Source organism: Dasypus novemcinctus, chromosome 16 (assembly GCF_030445035.2).
Source record: "Dasypus novemcinctus isolate mDasNov1 chromosome 16, mDasNov1.1.hap2, whole genome shotgun sequence".
Taxonomy (NCBI): Eukaryota; Metazoa; Chordata; class Mammalia; order Cingulata; family Dasypodidae; genus Dasypus; species Dasypus novemcinctus.
In genome coordinates, this window is record NC_080688.1 from 58,821,277 (window position 1) to 58,842,623 (window position 21,347).

Here is a 21,347-nt window from a genome sequence, read left to right on the forward strand (position 1 = left end):
ACTGGGAGAAACTGCTGTATCAGCTTCTCATGTTGCAGTCTACCCAAACTACAACTTCCTTGCATTTAAAAATGCATTGTTTTGGTCTGAATTGAAACCTGGAAAATTTCTTGAGACTAAAATATCTGGTTTAACTTGCTCTTTTTCTTGAATATATTGTTAAACTTACAAGGGCTAACTAGATTCATATAATGGGAAATACAGAACTTAGACTTTGGCTAGGGAGCAAGCTACATAAAACAATAAATGCGACACGAGAACATATTGGGACTTTGGAAATTTGTGTTTTCAGTAATCAAAGAAAGAAAAGTTTAGGTAAGCATCAGTTAAAGACTTTAAGGGGAAGATGAGATTTATTCACCACAAAAGGGTTTACAAGAGCTACTAAAATGCCCAGCTCAGAGTAATTATCCAAACAAATGTTAATTTGATTTAATATTACTTGACATTTGAAGGATGAAGGCATTTACATAGATATAGGAAATTTAGAAAATTGGGATGCTTACATCTCTGAAGATGGTGATAAAATTAATAAGGTCCTGAGTTAGTGGGTGAATCCCTTAAATTATTTGCATTCAATATGGAATGAATGCATCGTACCATCAGGTTCAACCAATCATTTCAAAGTTGTAAGAACTGGAGCCCAGAAAGAGAAGGAGACATGTGCAAGGTTGAATAGCCAGATAATGTAGAATTGATTCAAATAATTCATGTTCCATGACTCTTGCTATATCAATTCTCTTAGCATTAATTTTACTTTAACTCAAAATGTAATTTCGCCAGAGTAGTAAGGGGATTTGTGGGTTGGGGTGGGGAGTAATCCTACTAGGCCTCAATATCTTTATCTCCAAAGTAAAATTGGATTATTAAATATCTAAGATCACTCTTAGTTCTTATATTATCTGATTTTTTAAAACCTTATGTCTCAGTCAGAATCCCATAGTTGATAAGGATGTATAGATTGGAGAACAGACTAAATATCCTAGGTGATGTTTCTCTAACATAATTATATGAAAACATAGAAATATATATGATCTCTAAGAAAGTATCAGTTGTATAGGATCGAAACCATAACAAAAATGCAAACTGAACTGGTAAAGATCTATTTCACAATGTTGTTGTATATTAAGGAGTTTTGCTTTTGTCCAGGTTTTGGAGAGAGACTCTCTGAATCTGTGAAAACTAAACAAGTGTCTTTGTTATTTATGGTGGGACCCAGACCACACCTGATCATGCTAATGAGATGACTCAGTGCGCAGCTGGCCACACCAATTGTTTTAGGGTGGGACTGGCTACATCAGAAAAGTCAATCATGTGATTAGAAGTTTGGAACATTGAACCAGCCTGATCTCTGTGAAGGGAGAGAACTGGAGGATAAGTTCAGCCAAATGGGCATTGATTCCATCAGTCATGCTTGAGTCACGAAATCCTAATGTTAACTCTGGACACAGAAGCCTGGGAGAACTTCTAGAATTGTTATGATACAATGATGTGCCAGGGAGGTGACTCATCCTGCCTCCACAGGGAAAAGACACATGAGCTTCATGTTTGAGGATCTTCCCAGTCCTTGCCCTCTGCATTCTTTTCTTTGGCTGGTATCCTTTATCACTATGCTAAAACTATAATCTTAAGAATAGTATTTTCCTGAATTCTGTGAGTCACTTTGGTGAATTATCTGACCTGTGGGATGATGGGAATCCCAAAATTTGCAGTCATTTGGTCAACAGTGATGGTGGCCTGGGAATCCCCAAACTTGTGGCTGGTATTTGAAGTGAAGGCAGTCATATAGAGGCTGTGCCCTTAACTAAGGAATTTACAGTCAGAACTCCATGCAATTGATGACAGAAGTTACTGCAAATGTATATAGTTCATTCTATTTGCCAATTCTTATTTCAAGCGTTCAAATTACCTAGTTTATTTGAAATTTTCTCATTTTTATTGAAATATATCAAACACACATAGCAAAATATTCAAATGGGATAAAAGGATATGCAATGAATTTAGTTTCCTTTCCACCTCAAATTCCCAATAGTCCTTCACAAAGGACAATTAGTTAATAGTTTATCGTCCAGAAATTTTTTTACCCTTAACTAAAAACTTAGTAGCCTTACTGCAACTTGAGACCATTCCATATAAACAAATATAAATAATGCTCATTTTCTTCCGTGTATGCATCAGTTCATTTTATGCATGTACCATAATTTATTTAACTAATTGACTATAAAATGAGCATGCAGATGGTCTCCTTTTATTCCTTTCACAAACCATGCTGCAATGCATATTCTTAAACATCCATATTGTTCAGGTTTATGTATACCTGAGAAGCAATATTGCTAGAATAAAGAGAAAGTACTTTTTTACCTTGGGATACAGTACCAATATCCCCTCCAAAACCACTGTTAACCAATGACACTCTCTCCAAAATTATAATGAAGGGTCTTTCCACCTCATCCTTACAAATGCTGCTTACCACAAATTTTTTCTAACTTTTTCTTGGTTAAAAAATTGCATCCTGTTTTCTTTAATAGGCATTTACTCATGAGTAAAATTGGGAATCTTCTATGTTTATTTTCTTCTATGTGTGGATTTTATTTTGTTGTAAGAAGTAAAGTAGAAAATTCAGGTTGTTTAAAAATTTAAATTTTGTTAAATTTGTAGTGGAGATGATCCTTTCTACATAAGACATGAGAAATATATAGAGAAATTTGACTACTTAAACAATAGTTATGCTGTAAGAAAAAGCCAGTAAATTTGAAAAAGTCTATCAGTCCATTAGGAAGATAGGAAATACACATGAAGGGAAAATTGACTGAGAACAATACTGGATGAGTGAATATATGAATGAATGAATGCCCAACAGTGCTTATTAAGGAGTCTCAAAGTTATATATAAATTATTTTTAAAAACAGATATACCAATCCTCACATCTGATCTTAATTAGAATTTCGAGGTCTGAAGAATCAGCATTTATATATTCAAAAAGTTCCTTGGCTGATTCTGCTTTGCACCTGCATATAGGAATGTAGAACTCAGCATTTATGTTCAAAAGCAGCGTTCATGATCTAAGAGCATGGAATCTGGAAAGCATGGCACCTACATTCCAGGCCCATTACTGATTTAAGAGTATGTCCTCTAACAAATCACATAATCCCTCAGCACTTCAATTTCCTCTTTTGTCAAAGATGGATTAGGACACACACTTAACCCGTCTTTACAGGGCTGTAGAAAGGATCAAATGAGAGAACAGATGTGAAAATACTTTGATGAATTTTTAAAATACAATAAAGATTAAGCCTATTATTATCTCTGGTACAGATCTGGCAGAATAGAACATTTCACTGTGAGAACATGCATGAAATCCTCTTTGAGCTGCATTAAATATAAATGTGGCAGTATTTTCAAATGTGTTTAATCAGAAAATTGTGTTTTTCCCAAATAGAATCTTTCCACCAATAAAGCAGATAAAATTATTATCACATCAAACAGGGAGGATACTTCCTTTTAGCTAACCTTTTCCATAACAGCTCTTTCCATACCATAACCATAAATATGCATTTTATTTAAAGATGCACTGGAGCCTGATGGGGCCCAAAGAACTGAGAAGAAGCTTTGCAGCTATGTATCCACTTAATAATATATGATACTGTAATCACTTTATAAGGAAAATGCTATGTTCAACATGCCACTTCCGTCTTTATTCACCCATGAATTAAAGATTCCTGTTCTTTATGTTCTGTGTGTCCTGAATGTTAATATTCCCCTCACTTGAGTCCTGTTATAAAAGAAACTTGTTGGTTCATTATTCAGGAATATTACTAGATTCCATTTGCTATCCATAAGTAGCAAAATATCTATGAACAGACCCATAATATAAAATGTTACAAAGGATAGGCATTTCTAATAGCTTCAAAGTTATTCTGAGTGCAACACTGCAGTTTGATCAGTTCCTTTTAACATGCTTTCTCATATTAAAATAGAGTGGAAATTTTCTCAATTAATTTCCTGTTCCATGGAAGCGGACCTGGCCCAATGGATAGGGCTTCCACCTGTTATGGTCTGAGTGGTCTGAGGTTCAAACCCCGGGCCTCCTTGACCCGTGTGGAGCTGGCCCATGTGCAGTGCTGATGTGTGCAAGGAGTGCCCTGCCACGCAGGGGTGTCCCCCAGTAGGGGAGCCTCACGTTCAAGGAATGCACTCCGTAAGGAGAGCAGCCCAGCACGAAGAAAGTGCAGCCTGCCCCAAAATGGCACCGCATACACGGAGAGCTGACACAGCAAGGTAATGCAACAAAAAGAAACACAGATTCCTGGTGCCACTGACAAGGATAGAAGCAGTCACAGAAGAACACACAGTGAATGGACACAGAGAGCAGACAACTGGGATGGTGGGGGGTGGGGAAGGGGAGAGAACTAAATAAAAAATAAATCTTAAAAAAAAAAATTTCCCATTCCAGCTTCTTGATTATCAGAGTAAAGTATTTTGAGCCAGGATAAGAAATTCAGGGAATGGAACAGCTCCCATTTCACGCATCTTGTGGTTCTATAAGATATAAACACCTCATTATTTTAAAAAATGTACTGGCAATACAGTCAGATCAGATCACCTTTTTAACTGTCCTCTAGTACAACACATGTATACCATTGTCCATATTAGTCCAAATGCCTTCTTGTCATCCTCATGATAGCCACAGCTCCATACCAGATTTAGCCTCCTAGTACAGAAAGTATATAAAAAAGTAAGCATCGATCCAAAAAAAAAAAAAGAGTCTGGAGGCTGTCAGAAGGATTGCCCTTATGCACAACTGAGCAGAGTCTAAGAGACAGATAAAGTAGATACAATCCCCAGGTATTGGTTCCTTTGAGGGCTAAAGGGACCCACGGGTTCTATGGTCATGGCAGATAGGGTTCACTGCCATGTCAGATGGCCCTTCTTTGGAGCTGGTGTTTCTGTGTGATGAAACTGGACCCAGAGGGGATCTCTTTTCATAAGACTATCATGCTACTTTACTGGAATTGTAGTTGGTATTGGGGTTTAAGATATATTTAGGGGATTGAATCTTTTTACTGACAATATGATAGCCAGGCCCTGAGCCTCAACAGACTCCAGCTCCTACAATCTGATTTATTGGACTCACCTCACTCAGCTAAGATGGAGTTTAAGAAGGACAACCACCACACCATGGAGCCTACAGTGCCTACAACTGAAAGCAGGAGGATTGCATCCAGTAACCATGTGGAATCTGAGCCTCCTCTTGACATAGAGGTGCAACGGACACAACCAATCCAAGGTCCACAGAGAAAAGGTGGCATTGGAGTGGGAAAAGTGGACATGGTGGTTGATGGGTATGGGGAATGGCAGGAAGAAATGAGATGTGGAGGCGCCTTTGGGACTTGGAGTTGCCCTGGATGGTACTTCAGGGGCAATCACTGGACATTGTAAATCCTCCCAGGGCCCACTGGATGGAATGGGGGAGAGTGTGGGCCATGATGTGGACCAATGACCATGAGGTGCAGAGATACCCAGAGATGTACTTACCAAATGCAATGGATGTGTCATGATGATGGGAGTGAGTGTTGCTGGGCGGGGAGGGGTGCGGTGGGGGTGGTGGGGTTGAATGGGACCTCATATTTTTTTAATGTAATATTTTTACAAAATCAATTAAAAAAAAAAAAAAAAGTAAGCATCGAGTGCCTGCTCTGCACCGGACACCATGCCAAGGGAAGGGATACATAAGGAGCAAAAGATAGTCTGGCTTTCTCCTAGTTGTAAAAGCACAACCAAGCAGGATAAAATAAATGAAGAACAATTAAATTCTAAATTAACTATGGGAGTTCAAAGAAAGGGCAAGACAGTCTGCAAGAAGAAGGCAAAGAAGACTTGATGGAGGATATGAGATGTGTTTTTTTAATCCTTAATTTTATTTATACAAGAGTTTCCCAACATTCACCTAACACCACTTCCAAGGTTAAGCAGTATCATCTGAAACAACCATTCATGGTCCAAATTCAGCTTTACTTGACCCTCAAGCATCTGGTGACTGCTCATGATTAAATTCAGTCTTCAGAGGCTGCCAGAGAAGCAAAGTAGTTGTTGCTTTGGTTTGTTTGCTTTCAAAGAATGAAAATACAAAAGGTGAATATATTAGTGATGAAACTCTTAGTTTTGTACATTTTCTATAATTGATACAAAGCACAAAAATTGAAATCAGTAGAATTAATGTTTTTTAAGTCTTTCTTCATTTGATGTCTTAAATGGTTAAGGTATGTTTTATTGAAACAGACCTCTTACAAATGCTGATAACATATGGTCAAAATTGCATCTAAAAGGCAAGATATAATTATTTTATATTATTTTTATAGTTTTCAGAGAACATAATCATCTCCACCATTATAATAAGGCTATGTTACATCTGTCTTTCAATTTTCAACTCTCATATATTTTGGGAATGCATTATGTCATAGAATACTGCCTGTATTCTGCCTAAATCATTCAACAAATATTTACTGAGCACTTACTATGTATGTGACAGGCATGTAACACTTGAGGTGGTTTAAAAGAATGCATGGAGAGGGTGAGGGGAACATTTGGTCATGGGAGATTGTCAGGTATGTGGTTGAAACTGTGGTACAGAGAAAATTCTTTAGAAAATGTAATATGGAAGGTTGCCTGTTTGGGACAGTTAAGGGGAGGCATCTGACACAGAGCAAGCTTCTGGGGAGTGTGTGAGTGCTCATTTTGTCATAGTGGATTATATCATTGGGTGGAGACCCATACAATGAGTGAAGGTATACTCACATCCTGGAGAGGACTGATGTTCTCAAACAGAGGAAATTGTATTTCTTGAGAGAATCAGTGACTCCCAATGGGTTAGGACAGTCAAGTATGTCAAGCCTTCAACATTTTTGCAAGTATCTCTGAATATGGTCCCTCAAGTAATGAAGATTGATTGTCATGGTGGGCCCTGAGGGGAGGCAGAAAGAGGAGTTGAATACATGGAATCAGGGTAACTGTGGGACAATGGAAGTGTTCCACAAGATCATGCCATGATGGATATAGGTCATGTTAACTTACATCAAAAATGTATAAATTTCTATAGGCTAAAATGTAAACCATAATGTAAAACATAAGATAACTAAAAATTTAGAAAATTGTATAGTCTAAAATATAAACCATAATGTAAACCCAAATGGAACCATGTTTGAAAGCTATTGTTTCAATATCTGTACATTAGCTGCAGCAAATATAATACAAACTTGTAAAAAGATCACTGTTGGGGAAGGGACAAAGGATTTGATGTTGGATATGTGGGAGTACCATATATTGTATATGTGAATTACTGTGACCTAAAACTTATGTCAATAGAAATTTAATAACCAGGAAAAAAAAAAGGAAAGAAAGAAAGGAGGTAAACAGTGAGGAAGAAATGGAAGAAATTGCCTTGCAACTGTACATAAAGTGCAATACCTGTAGCAGTGATGAAAGGCAAAATGTCAAAAACAAAGTTTTTTCATTTTTTCATTTCTTTGACACCCCAATTTATTTTTCCTTATTTAATTTTTCTAAATTTCTATGTATTCTACATCTAACTTTTAAACCCATCACTATATTCCATTTTTCTATTAATGGAACTTGGCAATATATCCTTTTTGAAGAAGTTTTGGCCTACAGAGAGGTCAACTATGGTGGGGAAGGAGCACTTGTGTGGGGTGTCATTAGTGGGGGGCACACAGTTGGGAGGGAATTCTTCAGGGCATGTATACAGGGTACATAGAAAGGTTTGGATATTTTCATAGTGGTTTCAGTTGGAAACAACAGATAAGAGAGTGCTGAATTCCTGACCAGGGGAGCTCTATTCACATTCTCCAATGGAGCAACAACAATCCCCCAAGTGCGATGGCAAAGACCAATAAAGATGGATGGTCCAATGATGAGCCCTTGATACTGATGGTTCTGATTATAAGCCTGTGTGCCTGAAATATGAAATAGGCCTATAGCTGTGGGGTGCCTAAGAGTTACCTCCTGAGAGCCTCCATGTTGCTCAAATGTCGCCACTCTCTAAGCCAAACTCAGCATGTAGATGCATTGCCTTCCCCAAGCATTGAACATGACTCCCGGGGATGAGCCTCTCTAGCACCAAGGGATTACTACCAAGCACCAGCAGATGATGTAACTACAAAAAGACCATGAACAAAGAGGTCAACTCAAACCAGCAGAATATCTCAGCTTACATGTAATATCAGGTGTTAAAAACTGCCTTTTGACCTTCGATAAAAGGGGGAAATGGAAAGGACAAGTGAGTTGATATGGCTAAGAGTCTCCAAAAAAGAGTCAGGAGGTCATCAAGGAGTGATGCTTATGCATGCCTCAGCAGGGTACCAGAGACAGCCAAGGTAGATGGAAACCCAGGTGCTGGTTCTCCTGAGGGCTGCAGTGACCCACAGGTTCTATGGTCAAGGCAGATGGCTCTGGAGTTCAGGGCCATGTCAGTTGGCCCTACTTTGGAGTTTGTGTTCCTGAGTGTGATGGAGTTGGACTCAGACATAACCTTTCTACACATGACTCTTCTGTTACTTTTACTGGACCTATGGTTGGTGTTTGGGTTGGTGTATACTCAGGAGACCTGAATCTCTGAACTGTCCATGTGACAGCCAGGCCCTGGGCCTTAGCAGACTTGTAGCTCCTACCCTCTGGTTTCTTGGACTTATCCTGGCCAGCTGACATCGAGGTGAAGAGGGTCAACCACCACACCAGGGAGCCAAGAGTGCCTACAGCTGCAAGCAGGAGAATTGCATCCATCATCCATGTGGAATCTAAACCCCCTCTTGATGTAGAGGGGGACTGGACATAGCCATCCCACGTCCACAAGATGGAGGAATAGAGTATGGATTAGAGTGGACTTACTGGTGTTCTGCAGGGGAACTATTGTGATTAGTAAGGGAAGAAATTGTAGCAGTGATGTGGAGAGGGTGGCCATGGTGGCTGCTGATGGTTGGGAGAGGGAAGAAGAAATATGGTGTGGGGGCATGGGATGGATGCTGGATGTTGTGTGTCCTGTCATGACCCACTGGGTGGACTGGGGGAGAGTGTGGACTACAATGTGGACCACTGTCCATGTGGTGCAGTGGTACTTCAGAATGTATTCACCGGGTGCAATGGATATGCCACAATGATGGAAGAGTTTGTTAATGTGGGAGGGGTGGTGTGGGTGGGGTGGGGGGGGTATATGGGGACCTCATATTTTCTGAATGTAACATTTAAAAGAAAATAAAGGAAAGAAAAAAAAAAGAATGCATGACATAAACCAAAAATGATGAATAAATAAGTATGAAAAAGAGCAAAGAGAAATTGAAACATCAGAACCAGGATGAAATGAGAAGACAGATTGATCTGCCAAGTTTGATTCTGAGCTTCTACTCAAAGCTACAAGAGAACCACAAGTAATTGTATCACTTTTGTGATAAATTAAAAAAAAAAATGTACTCATGTCTTATGTGACTCAAAGCTTCTCTGAGCACTATGGTTGAAAATAGTTTCTCTTATGCATTTCAGATAAGGGCAACACCCTCTTTGGCAATCCTGCAGGATCAGCAGTAGCAGATTTCCTAACACTGTCTCTGATTGTGGTTTTAAATATAAATCCAGTCAAATATTTTCATAAACTTACTCAATGATACCACTGTAAGAATTAAAGGAAAAAAGAAAAAATATTCTGGAGAGAATGAAACAGTACATTAACATTAAGGATGATGGTTAAAATCTTTTGATTTTAGTGCCTGAGAAAAATAAGAAGACCCTTGATTAAATAGTTGGCATTGAACACTGGGGACTGTAGGGTACTTGAAATCTGGCTTATAGATGACTCCCAGGAAAGCCCTTTTCTCAATACAACTTGAAGCAAACACTAAGGTTACAGTGCAGGACCAGCTACATAATTGGCAGGACTCAGTGTACAATGAAAACGCAGGACCTCTTCTTCAAAAAGTATGAAGAATTTCAAGACAACAACAGTAGAGCATTAAGCCAACAACAGGACCCTTCTGAGCTTGTGACCCTGTGCGACTGCATAAGTCACAGGCCCACAAAGCCAGCCCTATTATGATCCTACAACCACAAAAGGACAGCCAAGGACACACATGAAGAGCTCCAAAGACAGGTTCCCTGGCCAGAGGCAGTGGCAATTCCTCTGGGAGAAGTCAATTCCAGAATGTCCTGGCCCCAGAGAGGTACCTAGAACTGAGCTGTGTTGGATGTGTGAGGTAGGTGAGGTGTGGGGTTGTGATGAGGAGGAGGAGGATAGGGTGGGACTTGGGATACACACTGCAAACGGGAGACAATGTTATAGAAAGAAGAATGAGTGTGGCTCATGGAAAGGGATGGTGACTCCTGTTGCTGAGTCAGGTCAGATCATGAAGAGCCTTGACAACGAGGTTTTAGATTTGAGGAAATAGGAAACTAAGAACTCAAGAGACTTTTCAGCAGGGAAGTAACATATGGCCATATTTAAGTAGAATTTCGACAAGACTAGGACTAATGAAGGGAAGAAAGGCCAAAGGCAGGGGGAAATCTTGAAAGTTTTACAGCAATCCCAGAGTAAGGATCCATTAGGGGAGAAACAGAAGGGAAAAGCAACTGAACGAGAGGTCACAGGGAGAGAGACATGGGAGAAGGAAAAATTTAGCAGACATTTCAAGGAAGACAGACTTGATGAGCATTTAGGCATAAGAAAGACAGGGAATGAAAAAATACTATTGATGGTGTAGTCAAGAGAACTAGGCTATAGGTTGGGCTTTTACACATTCTCTACCTCTAATATATTTTAATATCTCCCACATTAGATATGAGAAAAATCTAAGTGTAGTGAGCCCAAATGATTTGCCAAGGTTCTAAAGCTACCAAGTAGGAAATTAGAGGCACCTCATATCACTCTGTCTCTCCAAGGAAAGAGAGAATTAAATGTGGCTACAGGGTTTTTATCTCTGGAGTTTGGAAAATAGCAGTAGTAATGACAGAAATAAGTTGATTGAGCACATAAACAATTTAAGGACTATTATATCCTATTCAGAATTATACTTGTCTAGTTAGATTAACACTAGACATCTAAATGGAACTGTCTATAGATAACTGGAAATATGGTTTATGTGAAAGATTAAAATCTGAATAGAGGAGGGGTAAAAGTCACACTTGGAGAGCAAATCTTTTGGATAGAATAAGGGGGCAGAAATTAGGGTGCAAAATTAATTAGTCTGGATCCGGTTTGGGGGACAGGAATATTTATAACAGCTTTATATATTTTTTTATTTGTTTTGAGACCTGGAGCTTTGCCTCATTAAGGATATCTTCATCTATTTTAAAGAAGATTTTACAAAAAAGGTTTTGTTACTTCTTGCCAAACATGTTCAGCACTTAACTCTTTGCATCTTTTGGCACCCGTAACTCTTTCTTTGTACTATAATTACATGTGCTTTGGTCTCATTATCATGACTAGATTGTAGACTACCTGAGATACAGACAATTCTGCATCATTTTCTCCAGGGTAATAGAGACAGTGTCTGGATCACAGCCCAAAAGTCAAGTATAAAATTATCATTTGGTTAATTACTTACCTTAAGGTACATGTTTTTAAGTATGTTGCCATTCCCAAGATGGTTTATACTTTCTTTAAGAAGGGTGAAGTTTGGAGAGCAGACAATATAGATGAAAAGGAAAGACCATCAAGTCTTTAAGCTAAATGGATAAAGCTTTTAGTGACTTATGTATTCCTTCACATGTAAGGCCAGATCTACTTTAACCTTTATGTAATCATATAGCCCACTAAATCCACCTAAACTGAAAACCAATTAAAATTACTTATTTTATTCTCTAGTTTTTGTCTTTTGTCTAATTCTGAGTGAGGAAAGATGCCTTTGACTGGCTTTGGATGAATTAAAGTATCTTTCCCATAGATGTCTATTTGCTTTCCCCCTCTGGTTGACTTGTACTTGGTTAAAGACTTAAAGCTTCATGACTACCTCTGGTGGTACAATTCCTCTAAAAGATATTTCTAATCACAGCTGGTTGCTTGTTTATCCTGGAGGTCACTCAAATTGGAAGCTTTTTTCCTGCTGATAAACCTACAGGGGTGCATCTTAGAAGAATCCAGCATAACTGCCCTATGAAAGGATTTCATCTACTGCCTTGAATCATCCACAATATGATACTGAAAGTATGATACCAACACAAAACTGCAATGAATAAGAAAATTCACATGATGAAGTTGTATTTGCTAATGATTTAGGGCACATGATAGGATGCTACAATAAAAATGAAAATAAAATGAAAACATATGTATCAAAGAAATGCACTAAAATACCTCACTGTCACACAGAGTATTTAATTTTACATAGGCGCAATGGAAAAATAAATTGTTTTTTGGTTTCTCTCCAACTAACAACCAAATCGTCATGTTTTATAATATTTGTAATAAATTTTTTCCAGATAATCCTAAAATTTCAGAGTTATATTGAGAAGCCTGAACTCGCTCATCATAAAAGTGAGGAAAGTTATGTTCAGAGGAGATAAGTGCATGTCCAAAGTCTTCCTTAATATTAGAGGTCTGGCCAGGAAGAGATTATAGGGCTCCTGATCATAAAATGTTGCAGAGACTCCAACCTCCAGTTTAGCTACAGCCTCCTAGTTGGCGCTCTAACCCCAGGCTCTCTCAATTCCAATCCATCCATCATGCATTCCCCGGTCAGACTAATCTTATTTAAGCACTACATCCATTATGCAGTTCTTCTCCCTCCAGAGGGCCATGGTTACCCTTTTGCTTTCACATCAAATCTATACTCATCTCCCTGATTTTAAGACCCTATGCAATCTGATACCCTGCTACATATCCAGTTTTATCTCCAATTAATCCTGAATATGCACTCTCTGCTCTAATGGGGTCACTTCTCTCTTGGCTTAATCATATAAGTTGTCTCCTGACACCACTGAGCCTTCACTCACATTATTCCTTGTACCTGAACTCTTCCTGGCTAACAGAGACTTTAGTGGTTATTGGATGCAACCCTTTCACTTTATAGATGAGGAAAGCAGGGCCCAGAAAATTAGGGATGATATCATTTCCTCATAGCTAATTAAAAAACAGCCATGTCAGAAAACCCAGTGTTTCAATTCTTTTTTACATAATATGGAAAGCTTTCCTTCCTACTTAATGATCTGAGTCTCACATATTCTTCATAGTTAATTACATTCTTTCCTCTTTAATGAACCTATGTCTGACAAACCCAGTCCTTATTGATGATTCTTTTTTTTTTACATTTTCTTTTTTTTTTATATTTTTTATTGAGGTACAACATTCATACAAGAACATACATAAATAATAAGGGTATAGTAAACATTGTGAACTTATAAGATATACGTGCATAACATCATATAGGGGTCGCAACATCACTCCTCCATCAACACCTTGCATTGTTGTAAAACATCTGTTACAAACTATGCAAGTGTATTGTCAAAATATTACTACTAACTATAGTCCATATCTTACATTTGGTGTATTTTCCCCCCAACCCACCCTATTTCTTTCAAACAAATCAATTTTATTGATACATATGCCTCAAGCATGCAATTTATCCAATGTGTACAAGCAATGGTATTTGGTATAATCACATAGTTGTTAAATTTTTATCACTTATAAACCTCTAAAATTAGTAATTAATTAAATTTGCAACTTATTATTGTTATGTGAGTTAGATTTGTATCCCTAAGGAGATTTATAACATTTTGGGGGTCAATAATTATGCTTAAACTATATTTAAATCTCATATTCCCCAGTAGATTTTGGACATCTGAAAAGCTACCATGAAATGGCTATTGTTTGAATGAATAACTATGATTTCAAATAAATAAACTGATATCCTTTCTCTATAGAGAATATATATAGAATGGAGCACAGATATAAGTAAGCTTCTAACACTAAGGAGCTTGTGAGGACATAGAAGGTACGTCTTTCTACATCAATCTTTTGACCAACTTGGAGGAAAAGGAAATTGAAGAATTTATATTTTTAAAGTACATTTCCCACAAGCAAAATCAGTAGAACTTCTGTCCTTAACTCCATCAATATATTCTCTCTTTAAATAAATTTGCAAACTTATATACCAATATATTTAAATAATTTTTGAAAACATAAAAACCACTGCTCTCCCCAATTATTTTAACTCCTGCAGTAACTGTGCTCTATCAAGTAATTTGATTGCACAAATGTACTATGTTTGGTTCTACTTTTTGTTTCAGTGAATTCCTTAATAACATAAATATATTGTAAATACTGGTTTGGTAACTTTAGGATCTTTTTCTCATAGCTATCTAAAATATAATAATTTTAAAATTGCATAGTCAACTATACATATTGTGAAAAAAGTGTTTTTACAGTATTAGATGAAAGCCAGGAAATTTATGGGGATAATGGAGAAAGACAAGATAATGAAAACTGAGTTTTAAAACTATCAAGGTTTGTTACTGTCATGGTTACTGATGTTTGTGAGATTCCTCAAAATGGATCTGGCAGGGGAGATAACAGTTCTTGTGAATTGTTTGTAAGTTGCAGCAGTCTATTAAAAAGCATTGATATTTATATATGCTCATACAAGTTAAAAACCTCAAGCAATAATTTTCTGAAACCATATCATTGTAGCAACATTTTAAAATTGTAAGGTTCCAATTCAAGATGAGGGACCATTTTTCCCCTGGTCCCTCAGAATGCCACGGAACACTTAGAATCACTCTATTTTAATATTGACAACACCATTGGAAAACAAAATTAATGCCAAAAGTGCCTTGAACTTTCTGGACGATTAAAGGAAAAAAGAAGAAAAATGATGATTAGAGACAACATGATTCCTAATGAAATCTTGGGTATCTCTAAACTCAAATAGGAAGAGTGGGCTGTGGGGCAGTGATCAAGGTAAAGAAAAATAAACAAAGAAAAAGAAAGAGCTTAGACAAATGACACACTTTTCCCCACACGCACTAGCCTACTCGCCTCCCCCACCCTTCACCCCCAACCTCAGCTCAAAGAATGTGGAGAATCTAGTTGGGGATATTGGGGTCTCAGGAGAAAGAACAGAGCACACAGAGGTCATTCTGAATTCACAGTTCAGTTGGTCAGGGCAGGAGATGAATAAATCAGGAACCTGCTCGGGTAGGAAAGATGCTGAAGGAATCTTCCACATCCCTCCTAGAGAAGAACCTCTTTTTATGCAGGTCTCACATCTGCAAGTCTGTTCCTTTCTCATACACCTTAATGAGCACACTGGAGTAAATATATTTTTCCATATATTTGAGTGTTGAAAACATCGGGCTTCAAATAAATTTTGGTCTTTCAGAAGCCAATGTTGCTTTCTGTTTCATCCTGAAACTTTAGGGTGTCAATGATTCACTCCTTTTTTGGATTCTTTTGTGGGGAAATTTGACACAACTTTCTCTTTGCCTCTCTACATTCCCATTATGCTGTTCCTTCTGCTCGTATCCCTTTCTCCCTACCTGTCCCTTTTAGCCCCTGTCTTGTGCATAGTAGGCACTCAGTATAGAGCTATTGTCACTTGTGTCTCAAGTTTCAGTGTATACAGACACCTTGGGGCTGTTCAGATGCCATGACGCTCTGAACTAACCTATCAAAGACCATAATATACGGTTATTTGTAATTATCTATGGTACTCTGCCTGGTCCCAAAGCAATAAGGACAGGGAACTTGTCTAATATAGTCATCTTTATACTGCCTACACACAATAGTGTCTGACATATAATATTAGCAGATTATGCATACATGTGGAATAATTAGATGAAACTTTTTTTTATTCACAGTGTCATACATATTCTTATTTTATTAGAAATTGTCATGACACATATAGGCTTCCATTTCCCAACGAGCTTTGTGTCATAACAAAACTAGAACCAGAACTTCCATTCACACGAAGCAATACTTCTAGTGAGATTCCATTAAATTATTTGGAACAACAGAGAAAGGGACAAGAGGGATTTATTTATTCACGGAACTCGTAAGTATGGGCCATTCGCAGATATTTTAAACTACTGAAGCGAACATTTTCCTCACCTCCTAGGGACTGTTCCTGCCTCCTTCACCATTCCATGATCTCTGTCTTTTATGGACTGTTATACATGAAACACCAATTTAACAATTAAGCATAAATTCCTATATTATAAATGACAGTCTTGTCACTCCAATTTACACCTCAAGGTCAGAATACATGTGATATAATGAGGAGACTATGGCCTTGAGAGCCCCACAGAAAAGACTTTGGTCCCATGGTAAGTTTCTTCACTTCTTGGACCATCTATTTCCTTATCTAGAATACGGGAGAACAACGCCTCTCTGATATCGTTAATGCGGGGATTAAATGAGATATTGCATGAAAAATACTTTGCACTGGGCTTGGACCTAAAAGGGTTTGGCACTGAAAAACACTAGCCATATGCCCCCTGCCTCCTATCTTTTTTTTTTTAAACCTTCACGGAACTCACCAAAAACCTAAACAAACCCTAATTTCAGTTTTTATTACTGAATAATTTGGTCACCATTATTGTTGGCAAGAGTCCATGAAAATGAGTGCTTTGACATGCAGTTCCCATGTGGAGAGTACTCTATTATCAGAGAGATTCTAAAATTGCACTTTATGCTATGTGAACCTCAGAGGTGTATTAGAAAAGCTGATGAAGGAGATAGTAAGAACTTCACTACGATGGCAACCAGGTGGCAAGTAGGCTGGCATGCACAGAATAAGAGAAAACAAAAAAGGTAAGTAGGAGATCTGCCCCAGGAATGTCAAACCCTTTGCCAAGCTGGTATAGCTGTCAACTAACCACAAAGCTTCCTCTTCCACATAACTCAGGGTTGGATCCAATCTATTCAAACCAGATTGACAGGAAAGACAGTAACACATGGGTGGAATATTTCAGGGAGTTAACACAAACTTGAAACAACAAAGATTAAAATGCATTGGGACAAAATAAAAGCAAACCTAGCCTTAACAGTTCAAAGAATTCAGGAAATTGTAATGGTGCCTATCTACTTGGAGAGGTAATGGAATAAATGAGGCAAGGGCCTGGCCCTGGTTATTTCAGAGGCAGTTTTCTGCCTCTCACTGAAGACACCAATGCCTGAAAAATTGTTGTCTTAAGGAGTTTCAGCACCTGCTAGAGTAGATTAAATTGAAGAGTGTTGAAATACAGGTGTCCAAAATAGTCCAAGGGGTCAAGTATTTAACAGAGAGAATACGACAGATGTGAAAGAAAAAGCCAAAAATGCAACCATGTTCCACTTGATTCAATAGACATTTGCAAATGAAGACAAGGAAACTTTGAAGCAGCCCATGAAGAGCACCTGATAGGAAAAAAACAGTCCCAGATATGTCTTCTTTGAGACTGTACAGGTTTAAACTAATCTATTTCATGAGATTTCTATCCTAGATGAGGAAATGACATTATAAAGGATTTCTCACTTAGTTGCCAAATGTCAGTAGAGATTAACACCACTTGAGAGTTACTTTCAAAGTTTGCAATTCATTTCCTCCTCTCTTTTAAAAAAATATAATACTTGGCAGCAACTGAAGTAAGAGAAAACAAGGATAACCGAGTCTCAACTTTAAAACACACTTGAAGAGATGATTTTGTTTCCACAAACAGCCACCTGCCTATGGCAGTGTTGTTAGACTTTAGTATAGTAAATGAATAATGGCCCCAATATGGAAAATGTTTTATTCATATTGAGGCAAGAAAATCAACAGACTGTTAACACACTTGGATTAAAGATTATTAGTAACACATATGATAGACTACTTCTGATTTGCTGAGAAGAGATTAAGTAAAACAAGTAACTTAATAGCAAATATCTATAATATTGACATTCAGGGCACAAGAAATCAGACGGTTTGGAAGTCTGAAGACTGTCACAGAATTACAAACAACAAGCACCCAGACTGGGGAGACTGAGCTTGGGGCTCTGGAGCCGAACTCCAGGGTGTGAATTCTGCCTCTGCCTCTTTAAAGCTTCCTGGCACTCTTCACTGTGAAATGGCTTTAACAATAGAAGCTAATTCCTACAGTAGTTGTGAGGACCAGGTGAGTTAATACATCTAAAGCACTAAGAAGACTTCTCCGTGTATACACTTCCAAGACTATCTCGGACAAAATAAGATCCACTACTCTCTACCTCTTAGTAATATTGCTTGTTCTATTAGGTCTATTTCTTCTGCTTAGTACAAGATAGAACTAATATCTCTATTTGTCATAAATGCTCAGAAATGGGGTGTGGAATTTTCAATTTGGACTTACCCCTTTTAATCACCTATTGCTAGGCCGACAGAGTTACAAATGAGACTAAAACCTTGGATAATTTCCTCTGCAAGAATTTTTACTTAGACCATAAAAGGGTTTACTAATGCTTCAAATGTTATTACTACTAAAAGAAAATAACTCTTTTCAGTTCAAAATTTCTGTTTTATATCATATTGATTCCAAATGTTTGTTCCCTATTCCAAGTAAAAATGCCTTTAGTTACTTATAAATCCAGATACATAGCAGTACTATTCATTTCTAAACTCTGAACAGCATGTCTACTTACAAACACAGTGCTCCCATCCAACATGATGATGGAAAATAATATAACCTTTTGATAGCTCTTGCTATATCATAAAAACAAAATAAAAGAACTTCTATGTTTTTTTTAAATTTATTTTCATAAGTACAACAGTTTGAAAATAATGGCTACGGCCAAAAGGATTTGCTTGAGAGGATTTCATGCAAGTCCATAGCAATTTGCATTAATATGACTGTTTCCCTATTTTTTGTCTACCTGAATGAAGGTCTTTATAGTTATAAATCATAAACATTAACATTCTGGGAAGAAGTCGACACTGGTGTTTTAATGCCTTTGTGTAAGTTAATGTAATGAAACTGAACAATGGCCAAGGAGAGATACATTTTCATGCCCCCGTGCATTTGCTTACACAGTGGCTCTTGCCTTAAATTCTGTTTTTATTCCTCAAGCTTCCATTTAAATGTTGCAGGTCACATCTTCTCAGGCTTCTGTTCAGAGTAGAAATGCTCTGATTTCTGAAGTCTCAAAACATATGATATGTATAAATTTCCTTGTACAAAATCCTGCTGTTCTAAGACTTTAAATGCAATCACTCTGATAGTATAACCGGGTTCCTATTTATGCTTAGCTTATAGCTAGGAAATTGTATTCATTCTGTCAGGCCAGTCTGCTAACATATACATTTGACTTACCAGCATATTTAAGCAGAAGGGGTTTAAACCATATGTAAGGGAAAGAAGGAATAGTATGATCTTGAAGGTAGGAAAGGGATATCTGGACTGAGACTTTACAGAAGCAAAAGTGAGATGAGCAAGTTGCATACATCATTTCACGTAGATTTGCATGACTGAAGCCAAGAACTTCTATCAGGGAAGAAGACAGACTGGCTCTACATATGGTTAGGATAGGAAAGTGTCAGGATGGTATGATTTGAGGGACAATAAAAGCCATTCACTTGCCTAAAAATACTTCCCCTGCTGACCTCTTCTCACACCATATTAGTTATTTCCCTGAGTTAGAGCATCAAAAGTTTCTGTGTAAAGGCAAGCCTGTTTTCTAGGAGGGATGAAACTTTCACTGTTTGCAACCTACTGACAAAATGTAAAGGGGATGATCAAATTAGAAAGGGCTTTATGTAATAAGTTCCTCAAAACAATGCAAACAAATCTAGCACGAGGTATGTAGGCAGAAGTTTCTAAAAACTCCTTGATTTCATTGCTGCAGTTACTCACTTGCTTGTTTACAACCTTAGCCATAGAAACCAATGGGAAATATTCAGAACTTAGAGAATAGTCTCAAAAGGCACACACATCCCCACAACCCTGCTGTTCCATACAGGGTTAGAGATAGTGTCTCCCTGAGAGAAGAGAAAAATCTACCACCGACTCACTATGTGGTCTTGAGTAAGAGTCCCCACAGGCCCAGTTTCTTCAGAGAAGGTGATAATAATCTCTGTCCTTCCTATCAAAAAATATTTCTGTGGGACTGAATAAGTCACATCAATTTTCTAAGGGAAAATGAACTAAACAAATGTAATATATTTTTCTTTATTTGCAGTACTAGTATTAATGAAATGCATTAAAAATATAAAATTAAGAACTAACATTTATTTCACACAGTATTTGCCAGCTTTTATTCTGCATTCTTTATATATATATATATATATAACTTTTCTGATACATGTTTTATATTATATTATGCTTTGTTATATTTATTCTGTTATTTAAGAAATAACCCAATGAGGAAGGGACTAAGGAATTAAATTGTAGAGAAACAAAGCAACAGACAGGTAAAGTAACTTGCCCAAAGTCAAACAGCTAGTTGGTGGTAGAGCTGGTGTTACTGCAGCATTTTTGTTTCATTTCTCTCATTTTCATTGTACCAATCACTAATCACAGCTTTTGATTAGTGAATTTGGATTGCTGAGTACTGGGCTGTGTTCAGGGCAGCTTTTGTTTCAACCCAACCTGGAAAAAGCCAGTGGCAGCCGTTGTTTCAGACCCCTCACTCAGGAGCAGAGGCAATAGAGACTTAAAGATGCAGTGCTTCCTCAGTGCTGCAGGGGACAGTTAGCTGAAGGGCTACATTTGCTGGGCAGGACAAAAAGCTCAGCTTTGGGAAGGCATCAAAAAAGTTCTTGGCACCATTTCTGCTCCCCTCCCCAGGGCACTGTGGAGCCAGTCTGCACCTCTGTCATGGTTCCTTAATCCTGTTCTGGCTGGAAAACACTGACTTGGGAAAGCCCTTTCAAGAGAGAGTCTCCTCCCAGAATTTGCCCTCTAGGCAAAAACAGGGTAAGACAACAAAAGGAATATTAAAAACTATAGAAGCAGAAAGTTTGTGATGAAGGCCTCTTGGCTTCAAAACCCTGGAGAGAGAGATTTGCTTCTTGGAAAACAGGAGACAAACTCCTGAAAAAAGGACCTCCAAAACAACTAACAAGCAAAGGCCCAGGAAAGACATAGGCCCCCCAAAACAGGGAAATTCCTACACACTGTCTTCACCTTGGGAAGACCTTTCTGATAGGAGGAATGAAGCACAAGAGAATATTTGTTTTACCAACAGATGCCATTTACTCCTTATAGAATGGTCATCTAAAAAAACAATAAATAAACAAAACAGAAAACTGTAAGTGCTGGAGAGGATGTGGAGAAACAGGAACACTCCTTCACAGTTGGTGGGAATATGGAATGCTGCAGGCTCTGTGGAAGACAGTTTGGTAGTACCTCAAGAAGTTGAATATAGA

General features: G+C 37.8%; 1 protein-coding gene across 1 annotated transcript in view; it reads right to left on the reverse strand.

Annotated features, from left to right (window-relative positions):
* RIT2 (Ras like without CAAX 2) overlaps positions 1 to 21,347 on the reverse strand; it is a 408,812-nt gene that overhangs the window by 201,262 nt on the left and 186,203 nt on the right. The gene's annotated exons all lie outside the window — the stretch shown is intronic.